General features: G+C 46.7%; 1 long non-coding RNA gene across 3 annotated transcripts in view; it reads right to left on the bottom strand.

Moving 5' to 3' along the window:
• Positions 1 to 20,449, bottom strand: part of LOC125149033 (uncharacterized) — a 74,423-nt gene that overhangs the window by 50,442 nt on the left and 3,532 nt on the right. For 2 of the 3 annotated variants that reach the window (XR_007145786.1, XR_007145784.1), the window contains exons 2-3: positions 6,917 to 7,137; positions 826 to 944 (exon numbers count right to left, since the gene is read on the bottom strand). This is a non-coding gene — a long non-coding RNA (uncharacterized LOC125149033). The remainder of the gene's footprint in view (positions 1 to 825; positions 945 to 6,916; positions 7,138 to 20,449) is intronic. The other variant, XR_007145785.1, reaches the window with a different exon arrangement.

Here is a 20,449-nt window from a genome sequence, read left to right as displayed (position 1 = left end):
TTGTTTGCTTGTCTGCAAATCTGGATGCAGGTGGGCATAGAGTTAGTCCACCTGCTTAATGATGTTATAAAGACACAGGTTCTTTTTTTAAAAAAAAAATTTAATACTTATTTTTGAGAGAGAGAGAGAGAGAAACAGAGAGAGAGAAAGAGAGAGAGAGAGAGAGAGAGAGAGAGAGAGAGATTGAGAGCTCATGCATGAGCAGGGGAGGGGCAGAGAGAGAGGGAGACACAGAATCCAAAGCAGGCATCAGGCTCTGAGCTCTGAGCTGTCAGCACAGAGCCTGATGTGGGACTCGAACTCACAAACGACAAGATCATGACCTAAGCCAAAGTTGGACGCTTAACCAACTGAGCCATCCAGGTGCCCCAACACAGGTCCTTTCTACTTTTTCACTCCTCTAACCTTATTTTCAGGGCCTCACGGTCCCAAGATGGCTGTCATTTCTATAAGTATCATCCTTGTTTAAGGAGGGTAATACCCCTGAGCTCTCCTCTCCCTTTTGATCCTTTTATGAGGAAAGCTTCCTAGAAGCACCCTAGCATACTTTCCCTATGTCTTACTAGTCAGAACTAGGTTACATGACCGTTCATATTAGTTACCCATTGCTGGGGAACAAATAACCCCAAACCTAGATTCTTAACACTGCCATAAATATTTTCCTATCTCTCAGTTTCTGTGGGTCAGTTGGGGATGGTGTAGTTTGGTGGTTCTGAATCAGGATCTCTTAGGGGTGATTTGTGCCTGTGTCTTCATTTATAAAGATGACTACATGATGACATGGAGAGTTCGATGCCACTGAAAGAAAAGTTTAACATTACTCACAGTTCTCCTAGAAACAAGAGGCACAGCATGTGTGTGGGGCCATAGGCGGAAGCACCAGTGTTGGTCAGGAGGCAGAAAGGAGCAAGAGAAAGCCAAGGCCATAACCTTCATTAGGGTTTCTGTGGGATAGGCAAGGAAAGGCAGGGTAATGTTTGGGTAGTTTGGGTAATTCCAGTGGGCTCCGGGGCACAGGGGCTGTCCCTAGTTGCCTAGTACCTGGCTTTGGGATGATCTAAGTCAAGGGAAATATTAGCTTGGTATATGAGTTAGATGAAGAAGTGTCAGGGGGGTATGGACTCAGGATTGGTTGATTTGTGCATAAAAGGTGGGCTCACTGTCTCTAGGAATTAGCTAGCCCTGGGTGGGGCAGTCTTTTCCCAGCCAGCAAGGCCCCCCAAAGATGTTTAAACATCATAAAATATAGAAAAGTTAAAATATGATTAATACAGGGGTGCCTGGCTGGCTTAATTGGTAGAGCATGTGAATCTTGATCTCAGGGTTGTAAGTTCAACCCCCAAATTGAGTGTAGATATTACTTTAAAAATCTTAGGGCACCTGGTGGCTCAGTCAGTTAAGCATCTGACTTCAGTTCAGGTCATGATTTTGTCGTTTGTGGGCTCAAGCCCCACATCAGGCTCTCTGCTGTCAGCACAGAGCCTGCTTTGGATCCTCTCTCTCTCTCTCTCTCTCTCTCTCTCTCTCTCCACCCTTCCCCTGCTCATGCTCATTCTCCCTCAAAAATAAATAAATGTTTAAAAAATAAATAAATCAAATCTTAAAAAATATATGATTAATACAAAGATATCTCTGGCTGATGCTGCAAGTCAAAATGTTGGCCCACATTCAAAGGTTTGACTGGGGCTGGAGCCACTTTCCAGGTCTCTCACTCACATGCCTGGCATGTTGGTGCTGGCTACTAGTGGCAGGACTTAGTTCCTCCCATGTGGGCCTCTCCACAGGGCTGTTGAGTGTCCTCACACTATGGTGGTTAATTTCCCCCAGAGCAAGTAATCTAAGAGAGCAAGGTAACAGCAACAATGGTTTTCATGACCTACCCTCAGAAGTCACTCTTTGAAATGAGTCGCTAAGTCTAGCCTACATTCAAGGTTGTGGGGGTGAATTTTCACCTTTTCAAAAGGAGGGTGTCAAAAAAATTTACAGACATATTTTAAGGCCACCAGACCATTCCTGACTGCAAGGGAGTCTGGAAAGGCAAAAGAGAACAGGATTGTTGTGACTAGCTTAGACTAATCATGATTGACTCATAGCCTGGGATACAATCCCACCCCAGACAAAAATCAGGGTTCAGTTAATGAGGAAAGAGAGGGAAGGCTGGTGGGGAAGCATTTTATCTGCCACAATGGTGATGATAAAGATGAAGGGGACTAAGGTTTCCAGGTATCCTGATATTGCATGAGACATATTCTTACTAAAACATTATTTGTTGCTTATATGAAAGTCAGTTTTTTTTTTTTTTTAAAGAGAGAGAGAGAGTCTCAAGCATGCTCTGCACTCAGTGGCGTGGAACCAGATGCAGGGCTCATTCCCACAACCCTGGGATCGTGACCTGAGCCAAAATCGAGAGTCAGACACTCAACCAACCAAACCACCCAGGTGCCCTTCTGAAAGGCAAATTTAACTGGTGTCTTCTATTTTCATTTGCTAAAAATCTAGCTCCCATGGTGGGAAATAAGTCTTCAATGGTCATGGAAGGAAGCCAGTGAGGAGGTGGCACTTCTTAGGAAGGAGGAGCTAAAGGAAGCCTGGGGGTGCCTGGAAGAGGAACAGATGTTTCAAAGCTTAGGGTAGGTTCCTTTTGGTGGGGGAGAGCAGGAGGGTGAGGTTGAGGCTTTCTGTGGTCCCAGTCTTTCTCTCCTCTGCTCCCAGGCCACCTCCGCATCCACCTAACACCAACACCAACACCCCCAACACCACCATTTCCTCCATTTTGATCTCAAAAGATACCCAGGAAGCTCTAGCTAGAGGTATCTCTCTTTTCAACACCCTGAAAAACCAACTCATAAAGCCGAAGTAGGGGCTGCGGGCAGCGTGGCAAAGTGCATGAGTGGTGTGAGAACTTGGAGCCTCACTGTGTGACCTCAAGCAAGGCCCTCCCCTCTCTGGGCTTCCCTTTCCTTGGCTGTATAATGATGGTTGGTCTAAATCGTCTCCAAGGGCCCTTTTACTTGGCCTACGTGTCTCCTTCCCAAAAAGGAACAAAAAGACATGGGTGGTTTCTCTCGTCCCGTCTCCAAGCCAAATTCAGACGAAAATGTCCAGGGTGACATAGATTTAATATAAACAGTGGTGCACTGATACTCACAAATACCCCAAAAGGAGTCCCAGATGAGCTATTTTTATCCTTAAAACACACACACACACACACACACACATACACACACACACATACTCACTCCAACCCCCATCACCCCCACCCATAAATTCTTCCAGTTGGTTTTTACAAGAAGACAAGAGTTCCAGTTAAGAGTGCTAATTAAACAGCTTTGACTGTGGGCAGAAGGGAGGCTGGCAAAAATCTTCTCTCTGGGCATGATGTCATTATAATTGTGCATTTCTCATGACCCAAGAATGTGAGTGTGTTTGCACTGCACGTTGAAGCCAGTGATGCAAGTGTGGCCTGGTAAACAGGCCCCAGACAGGCAGGCCCTGCAAGGAGCCGCCGTGCAGAGGCCTGGCAGAGACCCAGGTTGCTCTTAACTCCTTCCTGGCAGAACTGGCTGGTGGGCTGCTGAGGTTTGGCTAGGGAGCCTCCTCTACTCAGCCCTTGCTTCTCTCCCAGCCAGGGTCCCTGCTGGTGACAAGCTCTGAATGTGGAGTCACTGAGACCTGCATTCTACCCACCTGCACCATTTGCTTGCTCGAGGGCCTGGGGTATGTGACTCCTCTGCCCTGAGCCTCAGTTTTCTCATCTGAGAAAATGGGGAGATGAATCAGGGCTTCAGTCCCTTGTCTTCAACTCTACAGTCCACAAAGCCCAAATATCCAAGGGCTTTTCCATATATTTGAAGAAAACTCAGGTGGAGGCCAAACCTGGGGCCCCACTTAGACTCAAACTTCTCACTACAGCAATATTCATATATTTGATTGGAGATGGGTGGGCCCAGGCCCCACCAGATTAAAAAAAATTTTTAATGTTTATTTATTTTCAAGAGAGAGAGAAACAGAGTGTGAGGAGGGGAGGGGCAGAGAGAGAGGGAGACACAGAATCCAAGGTAGGCTCCAGGCTCTGAGCTGTCAGCACAGAGCCCGATGCAGGGCTTGAACTCATGAACTGTGAGATCATGACCTGAGTCAAGTCAGACGCTTAACTGACTGAGCCACCCAGACGCCCCCAGCTCACCTTTTAAAACCCCCAAAATTCTGAGTTCTGAAACCTGACCAGCCCCAAGAGTGTTGATCAGGGGTTGTAGGCCTGGGGCACCTGCCTTTTGTTCATTGGGAGACGTACTAAGACACTGCCTTCTGCTGAAAAGTCCTCCCTGAGCACAGGGCTTAGCTCTGTGTCAGCTGTGTCCCAAGCTGCCAGCTCAGTGCCTGGAACACAGCAGTCACCCAACCAACAGCTATTGAATCAATAGCTGAAGTTACTCATACCCCATAAATGCCGGGGTGTTGATCAAGGGGAAACTGAGGCCCGAGCCTCTGAGATAGTCTTCCCTGGATCCTTTCCCACAGAGGGAGTTCTGACTTTCCCCAAAAAAGGTAGCTGCTCACATTTCTGTGTTGGCCTGCTCACAAACAGCTTGGTGACCCCCCTCTGACATTCCAGAGCAGCCTCCTCCCCGGCTGGCTGGTTTGCGGGCATCAACGAGTTTTCTTTGGCAGAAGGTTCAATTGATTGGAAAAAAAAAAAAAAAAAAGGCGGGGCGGGGCGGGGGGGAAGTTGAAAGCTGGAGGTGGGGAAGGGGTGGTCACAGGGTAGAGTGGGGGCTTCTGGGGAAGCTGAGATCTGCCAGCTAGCCTGAGACTGTGGACCAGATTCTGGGACCCTTCTGAGGACTGTGACTGTGTAGTAAGCTCCTGTCTTAATCCTAGAACTGGAGAATTACCCAGACCTGTGCAGAGCTGCCAGGATGGAAAAGGCCTCCCCGGTGTGGTCTGACCTATTCCCAGCTGCTGTGGAGCCCCGAGTAACTCCCTTTTCCTCTCTGGGTCTTCACATGATAAGGTTGGAGAATCCAGAAAAACAAAGCTGACATTATAGACACAGACTTGAGTCCAGGCCCAGGCTCTTCCTCTAACTGGACAGGGAGTTAGAGCCAGTCACTTTCCTTCTCTGAGCCTCAGTCACCTCATCTGTAAAATGGCACTGAGTTATAGGGATTGTGTCCTGATGAATGTGTTTGGCACATAGTAGTGATAAAGGAATGTTAGTAAATTACCCTTGGCCTGGATAGCCCTCCTGATCTGATGTTCTATGTTAGGCACTAAGCACAGTAATAACCTCATTGTCTGAGCACCCACTATGTTCCAGGCACTGTGCTAAGTGATTTACAAGCATTATTTTTTTCCATCCTCTCAATATCTCTCAAATGGGTACCAGCACTATCCCCATTTGTCAGAGGAGAAGATAAGGTTCTGAAAAGTGGAGTGACTCTCCCAAGGCTGCACAGTTAGTGAGAAGCAGAGCTGGATCTTCTGGACTCTAAACACTTCATACCAGGCTTCAAGAAAGATCTAGCAGCTAATTCTGTGCTCAGCTCCTTGAAGCAAGAGATTCCAAGCCCAGCTGGGCCACACCCTGATGTAACATATGACCAGTGCAGGGGCCTCAGTTCCCCTATTGGAACCATGGGGAAGATCCTCCTTACTCTGCAGCGCTGAGGTAAGGATGCTGGTGACCTTGAGAAGGATTTGCAAGCTATGAGATAGGACAGGCACTCTCAAAGGCTCAGAAATGGGGGACCAAGGGAAAGAATTAATCCTTTCTAGTCTCCCTAGCAAGTATCAGATCAGCCATGGAGAGGCTGGAGTAGGGAAAGTGAGTGAGGGATAGCTGCATTGAAAAGGCTCTGGGTTAAGGGAACTACTCAGAAGCTAAGAAGTGAAGAGGTGGTCCCAGCCCTCCCCTAGGACCTGACCTTCACCACAGTCTGTCCGTCCATTAAGAGTTGGGCAGAAGGTCACGATCTCGCGGTCCGTGAGTTTGAGCCCCGCGTCAGGCTCTGGGCTGATGGCTCGAAGCCTGGAGCCTGTTTCCGATTCTGTGTCTCCCTCTCTCTCTGCCCCTCCCCCGTTCATGCTCTGTCTCTCTCTGTCCCCAAAATAAATTAAAACGTTGGAAAAAAAATTTAAAAAAAAAAAGAGTTGGGCAGAACTGCCTCTAGAGTCCAATGGATCAGAGTTCAAGTCTCAGTGCCACCCATCTCCACTGGGCATCCTTTGGACTTCCCCTCTCTTCATGTCAGTCTTCCCAACTGTGAAATGGAGGTGATAACAAGAGCCTCATCAGGACTGTAGTGAAGACAAGCCTTGCCCAAGGATATTGGTTGAATAATTATCTCCTGGCACCTTGTCTGCAAGGCTTCTAGTCTGGAAGGAGAGACTATATATAAAGTGTCTGGCACAGGTAGGTACCCACTGGATGGATGGAAGGAAAGAAGGAAGGAAGGAAGGAAGGAAGGAAGGAAGGAAGGAGAAAAGGTAGGAAGGAGAGGGAAAAAGAGGGAAGGGGAGGGGAGGGAGGAAGGAAGGAAGGTATGGATGGATGTGATGAGTATCTTACTCTAAGTCACACAGTCTGGAAGTAACTATTCCTGACCTCACACTGGGCACCAACAAAAGCACAAGAGCTGGTTAGAGAGAGGAACTCCCTGAGCAAAGGTTTGGAGTTAGGAATTATTACAGCATGGACAAGACACTGGTCTCACTTGCTCAACAAGATCCTATGAGGAAGGGGATCTGATTACAGGCTCTCCCAGAGTCCTTTGGGGCAAACCCAGCAGTTTGTATGGGGAGTAAGGCCCCATGGCCCAGAGGAGCAGGCAGGAGCAAGCCCAGCCTGGGGGTCAGGCCTCAGAGGGCCTGGTATGGCCATATTTGGTTTTCAAGGAACTGGGAGGCTTCTTACCAGCTCTGCTGCCCACGCACGGGAGTAAGGCCACCCACAGTTGCTGAGTCAGGCAGACAGCTGGGGTCGGGAGCAGAGGCCCCACAAACAGGCGACTGTAGCACAGTTGTCCAGAGCCTGGCCTCTAGAGTCAAGAAGATGTGGATTCAAATCCTGCCTGACTCTGATAACTGTGTGACTAGGCCAGCCACATCACCTTCCAGAGATTCTGTTTCCTTTACCTGTAAAATAAAATGACAGCAGTAAGGACGAGCGCCATGACTGAGTTTGCTATGTGCCAGTCTGTGCTGAGGGTTCTGCCTGCATTATCTTGCTTAATTCTCATCACGATAGAGAAGTATTTTTATTGTACCCATGAAACACAACATGTGAGACCAGTGTTTCTCATTTGTGCCTCAATAATTTCTGATCCCAAGCCTTTGCTACAGTCTCCTCCACCTGGAGTGCCTCTCTCTCCCTCACCAGCTCTATGTGTTCTTTGGTGTCCAGTACAGGATTCTGACTGTGGGACGTGGCTATCCCCAGACGAGGAAGCTGAGGCACAGAGAAGCGAGGTCACATGCAAGTAAGAGACATAGCTAGGAATAGCTAGGAAGTACGGAGCAACTTCCCCACCTTCCCATTTCTATCATATCATCACTTCCCTACTCAAATACCTCCACCTGCCCCTATAAAACAATTCTCCCCTTTTCCAGTTTCCAATTTGCTGCCAAAGCCTAACAAAGCCTGCTCAGGCCCTCCTAACCGCCCCATGCAGAAGGTAGGCTAGACAGCACCGCCATTTTATGGATGGGAAAACCGAGGCTCAGAGAACTAAAGCAACTTGCCTGAGAATTAGCAACCAGCCAGAGGGACAACCGGAATTAGACTGCAATGCTGACTCCCATTCCAGTGCTCTCTCCATCACAGTAAGCTGACCCTCCACGTTTTGAGAAGAGAGCTTTCACCTCTCCTCCCAGTCAAGCCACCTCTAGACAGATGTAAGGATAAAAGAGAAAATGGGGGTGCCTGGGTGGCTCAGATTCTTGATTCTGGCTCAGGTCATGAACCCAGGGTCATGGGATCTAGCCCATGTCAGGCTCCATGCTGAGCGTGGAGCCTGCTTAAGATTTTCTCTAGCCCGCTCCCCGCCCCTCTCTCCCTCCGCCTCCTCCCCTACTCACGCTCTCTCTCTAAAATAAATAAAATAAAATATATTTTAAAAATTAAAAAAAAAAAAGAGAAAATGAATCTGAGGCCCACTTGAAAGGAAAGGTCAGGCAAGACTAGTAGGGCATTTTGCAGATAGATAAGGAAATCTGGCCTGATTTGAAAATCATAAAAGAATGAAGTGAATGAACAAGCTATAACAGTTCTGAATCAGATCATCCCCTCGTGACATGCAGGAGACCAGAACAGCTTTCTAAACTCATTAGCTCATCTCATTCGTTTCGGAGGTACCTCTTGCCCTACCATGTGTCGGTAGCCGTGTTGTGCTGAAATCCAGGCGAGAACTCTGCCCCAGAGGAATCATTACCTGGGTGCTTCCCAGACTCGGGGATTTTACATCCCAGTAAAGTGTTCTCCCCAAATGCGGCCACATTTTGTTATTTGTCAAAGAACATTAAAGAAAAGGAAAAATAAAGCATTACTTTCTACTCTCACCAAAAAATTTAATAAGGACTAATCTCAGAATCTAGCAATTAAAAAAAATTACCTTTATAACTCACCACATTGTTCTAGTTTTCTCCCTAGCCGCAGGCCGATGCAAACTGTATCTAAGTGGGCATTTGGCAATTCCCAGATGAGTGGGAGAGAGAAAACATCTGCAGAAATCATTCAGAGTAGCTATATTCTTTGGGAGTCTTTGGGTTGAGAGCTACATAAAACTATCCTGGCTACCTTAATACAGATTTTTGGGGAAGGGATTTTATTGGTAGATTGGATTCTAGGGATTATGTAGTAGACAGTAGGGTCAACCAACCAACCTACACCTGGCAAGGACAGAAAACTCCAAAAACAAATAGAATTAGGTCTCTCTCGGTTACACTCTCGCTCTCTGCTTCTCTCTGTTACCGTTCTTCTCTCTCTAGTGGCAGATAGGGTTCCCCCACGTAGCAGAGAAAGTGATGGCTAACAGCTTCCGTGTTTCATAACTCATGCCATCATAGACAGATCAATTAACTTCTCAGTTCCAGTAGGGGGAGGGGAGGGATCCCGGAAAGTGTCTGATTGGCCCAACTGAGTCAGGTGTCTACCCCTGAACCAATCAATTGTGGCTTGGGATTGGTCTGTAAAAACATGGCAGCTTCCATGAAAAGTCATGGTTGGAGTCAGAAGAGGGAAGAAGATCTAGGCCAGAGGGCTGGGCGGAAAATACCATAAATGTTCATTGTGGAGATGGTAAATGCCCTAATAAAGGTGCAGATAAAGTATCACAGGAGTTCAAGGGAAGACGACATGAATTCTAGCTGTGGAGATCAAGTAGACCTTCTTGGAAGAAGATCTGAGCTGAGAATATGTGGAATATACAGAGATTCTAAACGCCATTTCAAATTCAAAGAGAAAAATAATAAGTACTGGTAGAGGAGAAGGTGTCATCTGAAGAAGCTATATATTAATGCTTTACTTTGTCAAGATTTTTATTATTTTTAAAAAATGAGATATAATTCATACATCAAATTTATAAAATATTTTATTATGAAGTAATTTTAGACTTATAGAAAGTTGCAAAAGTAGTTCAGAGTTCTGCTAAAGTCTTCACCTTCTGTACCCCTCACCTAGTTCCCCCTAATATTAACATCTTACACGACCTTGATACAACAATCAGAACGAGGAAATTACCACTAATAGAATACTATCAACTAACCTACAGAGCTTGTTTGAATTTTGCCAGTTTTACTTTTGCTGTAATCCAGAATCCCACATTGCATTTAATTGTTATGTCTGCTTAGTCTCCTCTAATCTGTGACAGTTCCCCCAATCCCTCTTTTCTCTTGTAACCTTGACACTGAAGAGTGATGGTAAGTCATTTTACAAAATAGCCCTCAATTTGAATGTCTAATGTTTTCTCATAATTGGATCAAGATTATGCATTTTTGGCAAGAATGCCACAGAAGCAATGCTGTACCCTTCTTAGTGCATCATTCAGGGGCTACATTCTGTCAACGTGATTTATTACCAGTGATGTTAACATCGATCACTTGCTTAAGGAGGCATCTGGAAAGCTTCTCTGTTGAAAAGGGCCCGTTTGTAATTAGTAAGCATCTTGTGGGGGAGATAGTTAAGACTACACAAAAATATAAATTTCTCATCATTCAAAAAGTGCTATCAAATGTACACTTTCTACTTTTATTCCGCAAACATCAACTGTACACCCACTAAGCACTGGTCCAAGATAATGGCTTGGTTATGTATGGCCCCATGACCTTGCTAGACCATAGGATCCTTATCTGTAAAATGGGTATAATTCTGTCTTACCACCCAGGGCTGCCAAGGATAAAGGAGAACCATGCTTGTTGAAAGTGTTCTGTAATGCTAGCTGGGATTGTTCATTCTCCTTCTGGGGATCTCCACTTTGTTGTCACTTCCACCTATCATAGGTCTTCATTTCCATCCTGCCTGCATCCATGCCTGCAGGCTTCTGTCTGTTCTCACTGACCAGACTCCCTCAGCCTATTTGCCAAGCCTTATTTGTGATGTCATTTAATAAGTTTTGGAGACAAAAGGTGAGCCCTGTAGAGACTGACAATTTCCTCCAGAATCTCTGTCTATAATTTTGGGAGGTGCCTCAAGGTGTTGAGTGACACCTGGGACCCATGGGTGGCAGGTGGGAGGTCCTTTCTTCCATCATAGAAATAAGTGGAAGAAGTAGGAATTGCCTTCCTCCAATAATGTGTTGGCCCTGAAAAGGAAACTCTCACACCCCACAGAGTATTGAACAAGCTTGGATGGATACCTGTCTCTTACAGAGAGCTCTAACATGGGCATACTTTATTTATTTATGCATTTATGTATGTACGTATTTATTTATTTATTTGTTTATTTATTTATTTATTTATTTAGGAGAGAGAGCAGAAAGAGAAGGAGAGAGAGAATCTTAAGCAGGCTCCATGCCCAGTGCAGAGCCTGACATGGGGCTTGATCTCATGATGGTGAGATGACCTGTGCCAAAGTCAAGAGTCAGATGTTTAACAGACTGAACCACTCAGGCACCCCTAAGATGGGCATACTTTAAATTAACAACTTCATAATGCCAAAGGATGAGCTCACCCCTGACTCAACCTCCTAATTTCTAATTTGAGAACAAGACTTTAGCAAACCAAGAAAGAGGCACAAGTTAAGTCGCAGGTCTCACTAACCTTAGCTGTCACAGTCACTCCTGAGGTTGAATTCAACCTTTTTAATTTTTTTTCCTAATGTGTATTTATCTTTGAGAGAGAGAAAGAGAGAGAGTGGGAGTAGGGTTGGGGCAGAGAGTGAGGTAGACACAGAATGCAAAGCAGGCTCCTGGCTCTGAGCTGTCAGCACAAAGGCCAACATGGGGCCTGAACTCACGAATCGCTAGATCATGACCTGAGCCAAAGTCAGATGCTTAACTGACTGAACCACCCAGGCGCCCCGAATTCAGAGACAGGAGCCATCCATGCTTGGCTGGTTCTTTGTACCAGATCATTATGAAGATCAATATGATAGAGGATGAAAGTGCTTTGGAACTTCTATAGGACCAAGTCAATATTGCTTCTCCCATTCTGTCCCAAGGGCAGCTTTTAGGAACTGCTTGCCCAGAGCAAAGAAGGAAGGTTGAAGCCCCCAGCTCTGACATCAGCACAAGCCACCCTCTGCCTTCCTTCAGCCAAGCAGATGAGCACCTCAAAATAGAGCCCTCTAAGTAGAGACCCAGCAGCATACAGGGCATTCCCTCCAGGGTCCTGAGCAGTTTCTTCCTGGACAAGTCACAGGCCTGGGTTTCTCCCACCCATCTAACATCTGGGACGCAAGCTGCTGTAGGTTGGACTCTTGCCCCACTAACACCTGGGCAGGAATTTGTGGCAGCAGCTCAAGACTATTTGCCAATTTTATTGACCTCTCCCCAGTGGGCCCTGGGAAACACCATCCCCTGTAGACCACTAAGGCAACAGCTCTTCTCAAAGGCCTAGTAACCTTCAGGTTTAAGAGACTTCCTCCCTCCTATCACCCAGTTGATTCTTGTGGCCACAAACCCAAACTACAATGTGCACATGAATCCCCCTGAAAATCTTTTTGAAATACAGATTCTGGTTCGGTAGGTTTGGGGTGAGGCCTAAGACTGTGTTTCCACCAACTGCCCAGAAGATGCCAAAGCTGCTGGTCCACAGACCACACTCTGAATGCAAGAAGTGTTTACTTCTAACCAACAGGCTGATCACAAGGAGGTCTGGAAAGCAGAAAACAATTTGAACTGAAACAACACCTTTGTTGTTTCTACCTTGAAATTTTTATAATCTTGATACCACTTCTGATGGCCTTCCAGCAGAGTCTCATTTTGGTCAATGTGATCCAAGGAGGTTTCTAGTTTTTGCAAACAAAGAACCTTTCCAAATACCACAAAGCAGTTTGCCCCCCAAGGTCAGAAAGGTTTACTCTCCCTCAGTCCACTCCTTATCTTCCAGCCCCAACCACCACAGCCTGGTTAGAGCCATCTGCTTCTCAAAAGAACCAAGTCCTTTGTAGGGGGACATTTAAATCTTCTTCAACAACATAAAAGGGGTTTTCAAACATTACCCTGGGGATTCCTTATTGCCCTCTCTTAATATTTTTCCAGAAAGAGGGGCATCTGGGTGCCTCAGTCAGGTAAGTGTCTGACTTCAGCTCAGGTCATGATCTCACAGTTCTTGAGTTTGAGCCCCACGTCAGGCTCTGTGCTGACAGCTCAGAGCCTGGAGCCTGCTTGAGATTCTGTGTCTCCCTCTTGCTCTCTGTCCCTCCTCCATTCCTACTCTGTCTCTCTCTCTCTCAAAAATAAAATAAAAACATTGAAAATATATTTTTTTCCAGAAAGAGACCTGAGGTTCCTTTCTGAGCTTCAGTCCCTTGTTCTCCTCCCAGCCCCTTAGCTGTCTTGTGCATTAATTAGCTGGTAACTAATTACTCCCTAATTGTCAACCAGCTGACCCATTACAAGTTCCCACCCACATCAGTGACAGGACAGGGGGTCAGGGCGAACCCCCTTCCTGTTGGCAGAGACTTGGCTGGGTTTACTTCTCCTGACCCCGCCCCCAGAAGGGGGAGTTATCCACCTGATTGGTCAGATTCCAGAATCCTGACTGGTCTTTGGTGGGGTGTAAGGCATTCTTTCCAAGATCCCAATCTCCACAGGTCCACTGGGGACTTAGGGCAGAACCCCTTGGAGGATTCACTTCAGAAGGGAGCAGCTACCCTGGGGGAATGCAGACCCAGGCTGGAGAAGAGGGAGAAATAAAAATGCAGATTACCCTGTGAAATTTCCCGATTTTCAAAGGTCAACAACAAATTCAAAAAGTGTTTTTTTTATTTTTTTCTAATGTTTATTTCTTTATTTTGAGAGAGAGAGAGAAAGAGAGAGAGAGAGAGAGAGAGAGTGTGTGTGTGTGTGTGTGTGTGTGTGCATGCGCCAGCGGGGGAGGGGAAGAGAGAGATGGGGAGAGGGAGAGAGAATCCCAGACAGGCTCTGCAGTCTTAGCTCGGAGGCTGATGCAGAGCTCGATCTCACAAACCATGAGACCATGACCTGAGCCAAAATCAAGAGTTAGATGCTTAACGAACTGAGCCACCCAGGTGCCCTTAAAATTTTTTTTTAATTTTATTTTAGAGAGAGAGCACACACAAGCGGGGGAGAGAGGCAGAGGGAGAGAGAGAATCTTGAGCAGGCTCCATGCTCAGTGAGGAGCCCAAGGTGGGGCTCGATCCCACAACCCTGGAATCATGACCTGAGCTGAAATCAAGAGTCAGACGCTCAAACGACTGAGCTACCCAGGCGGCCCCAAAAAGCTTTTTAAAAGCCCTGTAGGCCAGACACATGTCTATGGGCAGGACCTGGCCCAATGGGCACCATGGGTACAGTGAGGTTTGGTGAATATCTAGAGGTGTAAGGGTGATGGAGAGGAGTGAGGAAGGATGCTACCTACATCCCGGATTCTGGAACACCCTTACTGGCAAAGATGTGCTCCAGGAGGAACTCACTGCCACAGGCATATTGAGCAGATGTGCTCCAGGAGGAACTCACTGCCACAGGCATATTGCAAGGTTCTGTGCGAGGTTGGGGGTTACAAAGCACACTGTGAGGTTTCACACTTCTCCAAGGCAGGATGGGCAAATGGCAGGAGACCTGGGTTCTAGTCCTGGCTTGCCCTCCTGTAATTACTTTGTGTCCTCAGGCTAGTTCATCATCTCTGGGATTCACACACAGCCTGTGTTAGCAACAGGTTAACTAAATCATGTGAGGAAAGATTATGAAGGACCTTGAGTGTCTGTGTAGGGAGTTTGGGCTGGATCTGATTAGGGGGTAGAAGCCACTGCAGGTTCTTGAGCAAGGGAATGACATTCTGAGTAAAGTATTTCAGGAAAATCAATCAGGCCACCAGTGCCGAGAAGAGGGTCCCATATCATCCAGGTGTGGTGTGGTGAGACAGCAACTAAAGCTTATGCAAATCAGATCTTATCATCCCTAGCTCAAAAGCCTTCAATGGCTCCCTACAGTCCTCACATTGAAGTCCTTCTTACTGTGGTCCATAGGCAGGACCAACTTCACAGGTGTATGATCTGTGCAGTTCCCCAGGGTCCCATGCTTGGGTTAATGCTCTACTGTTACCATCTTGAAATTCTTAATAGTTTGTTTGTTTGTTTGTTTAACAAGGGGCTTGATGTTTTCATTTTGCACCAGACCCACCAATTATATGGCTAGTACCACCCATAGGGACCCTTTGGTCTGGTTCCTGCTCCCCTCTCCCTTCTCATTCCCACCCCCCTCCCCCCACTCTCTTACCCTTCAAACTCCAGTCACAGACTGTCAGCTCCATAATACCTGTCAAGTCTCAGCATATGCTCACGAACCTCTGACTGGCTGGCTGCAAAGGGAGGCTCAGAGATGGGTTAAATGGGGAAGGAGGGGAGGCCACCTCTTTCCCATCTTGGACCTTTCCTTCTGTGTGAGCAGACATTTTCAGAATGCCCAGACCACACACCCAGCAGGGTCTGCTCTGGCTCTGGCCTTTCCCCAGCTGGAGCCCATTAGCTCCAGACCCTCTTGCCCTGCCCCTTTCTCAGTGATGGGACAATCCTAGAAGTGGATTGGGAAGGGAATGAATTTTACAGGGCCAAACTGTAGTCTAAAGGAAGCAATAATGAGGGCATTTTAGACTTCTGTCAGCAGAATAGACATGGATGCTTGGGGGCTTTGTGCTATAAAGGTTTGTTGAGTGACTAATATACAACCGAGGGAATTTTTTCTTCTCTTAACCAAGTAAATAAAACCATTCACACACACCACAAGAGGTAGGAGGAAGGGACAGAATTTGCACAAAACATAATAAATGTGCTGACCCTGGCAAGGTAAGATTAGAAATAACATCACATCTGTCCAGGTGGCTCACATTTATTAGGCAGTGCCCACATACCAGGATCTAAGCTAAGCTCTTGACGCACATAAGCTCCTGAATGTTCACCCCACCCTATGAGGTTGGAACTATTCCTCTCCCCATTTTGGGGATGAGAAAGCTGAAGCCCAGAGAAACTAAGTAACTTGCCTAATGTCACACAGTGAAGAAGTGAGAGTTGAGACTTATACCCAGACCTGCCCAACTCTAGATCTGTCCTGAATGCTTCACTACCACAAAATAGCTACTAACTGGCTCGCTGTATGATTTCAGGCAAATTCCTCAACCTCTCTGAGCCTCAGATTCTTCACCTATAAGTTGTCCCTTATTTAAACCACCCTGTGCTAGGTGCTGGTAATAATTTTTTTAAATTTTTTTTTTGATGTTTATTTTTGAGAGAGACAGAGACAGAATGTGAGTGGGTTGGGGTAGAGAGAGAGGGAGACACAGAATCCGAAGCAGGCTCCAGTCTCTGAGCTGTCAGCACAGAGCCTGACACAGGGCTCAAACTCATGAACTGTGAGATCATGACCTGAGCTGAAGTGGGACACTCAACCGACTGAGCCATCCAGGCACCCCTGGAATTAATTCTTTTTAGATATTAGGTCTCTGCTTGACCCTTCATGACAGCCTGGTGAGAGAGAGACTGTGGCAGAAACAATGCTTTATGTTCTCCACCATGTTCCCTTTTCCTGGGCACAAAGGAAGGGCGCATCCTCATCTTCCCTTGCAGTTAGTAGAGTCACGTGGCTACATTCTGGCCAATGAAATGACATGTCACCCCTGGGCAAAGCAATTAAGAGTAGGTGAGCCTCATTTGATTTTTAGGCTCCCTTTCCACATGCAGAAGATTCAAAAATGGATTCCAGGGAGGGCCTGAAGGAGTCATTGCTTGGAAGAGAGGTGACTACCAAGAGAAATGGGTTGGGAGAGGGCTGCTCTTTATCAGACTTTATGTGAGTAAAAAATAAACTCTGCTTGGGTTAAGCCACTGAGATTTTCAGTTTGTTACATTAATTACACTGAATGAAACTGTATACCAGGGGGGGCCTGGCTGGCTCAGTTGGAAGAGCATGTGACTCTTGATCTCAGGGCCATGAGTTCAAGCCCCACGTTGGGTGTAAACATTACTTAAATAAATAAATAAACTAAAAAAAAAGGGGGGGGGGACATCTGGGTGGCTCAGTCAGTTGAACATCTGACTTCATTTCAGGTCATGATCTCACAGTTAGTGAGTTCGAGTCTTATATCGGGCTCTGCTCTCAGCACAGAGCCCACTTCAGATCCTCTGTCTTCCTCTCTCTCTACTCCTCCCCCACCTCTCAAAGACAAATAAACATTAAAAAAAAAAAAAAAAACTGGGGGCCCCTGGGTGGCTCAGTTGGTTGAGCATCCAACTTCAGCTCAGGTCATGATCTCACAGTTCATGGGTTCAAGCCCTGTGTCAGGCTCTGCTCTGGCAGTGTGGAGTCTGCTTAGGATTCCCTCTCTCTGCCCCTCCCCCATTTGTACTCTCTCTCTCAAAATAAGTAAACTTAATAAAAACCGTATGCCAGTTATTAATTGCTACAGCAATGCTGCATAACAAATCACCCCAAACTGAGTGCAATAAAACAGTAACCATTTATTTAACTCATGATTTCATGGATTGACAATTTGGGCTGGGCTCAGCCAAAGGTTCTTCTGGTCTTAGCTGGGCTTACTCATTCATCTGTGGTCAGCTGTTGGATCAGCTGGCGACTGACTAGCACAGCCTCAGCTAGGACAACTCATTCCTGTTCCAGTGGTCTCTCATCCTCATGCAGGACAGCCCAGATTTGTTCATGTGACAGCTGAGAAGGTTCCAACAGAACAAGCAGAAGCTACAGGATCTCTTAAAGTCCAGGCTCAGAACTGGCAGTGTCAACTTCCCTGAATTCTATGGGCCAAAATTAGTCATATGGCTGAGCCCTGATGCAGGGGGTAAGGAAATAGATTCTCCTGATGGGACGGGGTTTCAAGGTCACATTGCAAATGGGCTTGCTTACAGGGAGGCAAAGCATTGAAGTTTGTTTTTTTTTTTAATGTTTATTTTTGAGAGGGGGAGGGGCAGAGAGAGAGGGAGACAGAGGATCTGAAGCAGGCTCTGCACTGACAGCACAGAACCCAATTCAGGACTCGAACTCAAGAACTATGAGATCATGACCTGAGCAGAAGTCAGGCACTTAATGGACTGAGCCACCCAGGCACTCCGCATTGAAGTAATTTTTGCAAACTATCTACTACAGGAAGTATTAGTGCCCCCATTTGAAAGACAAGGAAACTGAGGCCCAGGAAGATGAAGTAGATAGTGAATGGAAGAATTGGGATTTAAGCAAAGCCTGAAGCACTCTTCAAGCCCCAAGGTTCGCTAGTGACTCTGAGAAATGGACCTCTTCGTCCAGAAGGAACCTTTCCACCTCTGCAAGCTGAACCTAGAATCTAGCACCCTAGCCTCCTGGGGGAAGAGGTCCCAAAATCTGGAACTTGCTCTAGCCTTTGGAAGAACAGGGCATCCTTACAGAAATTTGAGACTACAGAACATCTTGAGCTCCAAGCCTGAAGCGTCTGTGACTGCAGTAAACTGGGGCTAGCAGATGATCCTTCCCCTCCTGGCCTTCATACATCAGATGTCCCTAAAGACCTACTTTGCTGTGTGACCCAGGCATAGCCCACACCCCACTCTGTGCCTCAGTATCAGGAAGAAAACTGTAAAGAGAGAAGAGTTCAGCCTCTGGAATCACAGCACTGGCCTCCAATCCTGACTCTTGCTGTTTGTCCTGGGCAAGTCCCTTCTCCTCTCTGAGCCTCACATTTCTCTCTCTTCTATAAAACAGGTACAAGAAGAGTCCCCACCATGGAGGCTGCTGTAAGAATTGAATGAGTGTGGGGCACCTGGATGGCTCAGTCAGTTAAGTGTCTGACTTCAACTCAGGTCATGACCTCACAGTTCATGAGTTCAAGCCCCGCGTCGGGCTCTGTGCTGACAGCTCAGAGCCTGGAACCTGCTTCCGATTCTGTGTCTCCCTCTCTCTCTGCCCCCTACCCTGCTCACACTCTGTCTCTCAAAAAGTGAATAAACATTAAAATAAAATTAAAAAGAAAAAAGAATTGAATGAGTGAATACATAATGTAAATGCACGATGTAAACAACCCACTATCCTCAAGGTGGGAGCCGACTATCTGGCAGGTGGTATTAGTATCATCTCAACCAAACCCCCATTTTACAGAGAAGAAAACAGAAGTTAAGGCAGGTGATGCAATTTTCCAAAGCCACACAGCTAAGGAGCAGTGATGTCCCAGCATATTCAGGTTTATCTGATTCCAGAAGCCAAGGTCCTAACTTCCCTAGAGTTTGAGAGTCCTGGGTTAGAGTTTGAGAGTCCTGGGTTTGAGTCTCAACTCTCCCCCTTCAGCCACATGACTTTGGGCAAGTCCCTTTTCTCTTTGGGTCTTTTTTTCCTCATAAAAATAAATGATTTTCCCACAATACCTCAAATGGGAAAATACACAGAAAATGCTTAGTGCAGCATCCAGGACAGACATGTATATGCTCAGCAATTAGAGGCTGCCATAATCATTAGAGGAGAGTTGCTTAAGTCTCTGTGCCTCAGTTTCTCTATCCATCAAATAGCGTTAATAATAGTCTTATCTTATTGGAGTGGCCATGAGGAATAAGTGAGTTACTGTGAGCTAAGCTTTAGCACAAAGCTTGGCACATGCATATACTTCATAAGCACTCGCTTTTATTTTTAAAGTCCTGAAACCTGTTTCAGGCCAGCACAAGACAGTAGGGGACCCTAGCAATCCACTGGCTGCAGCTCCAGGCATTGCCTTTGCTGCCACTCAGCTATTATTAGGCCCAGAGTCCTCCTTTCAAATCCAGATGGGGAGCTAGAAGGGTGGGCAGGGCTGGGCCTGGCTGGCGGATGGCTGGGAAAGCTGCTTGGAGGCCGGTTTGGGTTTGGGCCCCACCCCGCCTGCCCTCCCTCGCCTGCAGCCGGTCCAGCTGCCACGTCTACACTTGGCTCTGAGGTCTGCACCAAACACTCCCTCCCACTGTGGCCGCCTCCTCTGGGAAGGTTCAGAACATTTCCACAGCCTCAGCACTTTACCCACTCCAGAGAGACCAGGTCTGCGTGGAAACTATGAATTGGACACTGCTCACCTCTGGAGCCTGCAAAGGGGCCATCTACGCTCTGGCATAGAGGTCTTCATGCTTTCAATGAGATCTATTGGGTCCATCAAGGAGAAAGGGACACACAGCTGGGTTCAAATCCCAGCCCTGCCACCAACATGCTGTGTCAACTTGGACAAGTGACCTTCCCTCTCTGAGCTTCAGTTTCTTTATCTATCAAATGGATATAATCTTAGCACCTACTGCACAGGGTGGTGATGATGATTAAATGAGTGAATGGCACATAATAGGCACTCAATATGTGCCAGCTATTGTTATTTCATGCTTGGGCGTGCCAAGCCAAGGGGGAAATAAGAGATTTGGGATGCTGGGGATCTGGGGTGCAGAGTGGCTCCACATCCAAATTGCTATGTGACCTGAAGCCTGTTCCTTGTCCTCTCTGGGACTCAGATTATCTATTTGGATCATAACGCAGGCATCTAGGATTCTGTGATGCCAAGATGCAGCAGCTATGCTGAATAGTTAAGAAATAGGATAAGGGCCCATGTGGGCAGGTACAGATCCCAAATGGCAAAAAGCAGGGTACTATGGTTAAGAATAAAGATTCTGGGTTCAAATCCTGCATGAAGTGCTAGCAAGGCTTGGCCTCACTGAGCCTGTCTCCTCTTCTGTATAATGATGGTCCTACCTCACAGGGCTCAAGCTGTGAGGGTCTTGGTAATAACAAAATAGCCTCTCATGTATTATAAGGGTGATCTAGAGCCATGCTCCAACCCATGGAGCCCC

This window comes from Prionailurus viverrinus, chromosome D3 (genome assembly GCF_022837055.1).
Source record: "Prionailurus viverrinus isolate Anna chromosome D3, UM_Priviv_1.0, whole genome shotgun sequence".
NCBI classification, from domain to species: domain Eukaryota; kingdom Metazoa; phylum Chordata; class Mammalia; order Carnivora; family Felidae; genus Prionailurus; species Prionailurus viverrinus.
The sequence above is the reverse complement of the archived record's forward strand: the minus strand, read 5'-3'. Positions and strand labels throughout refer to the sequence as shown.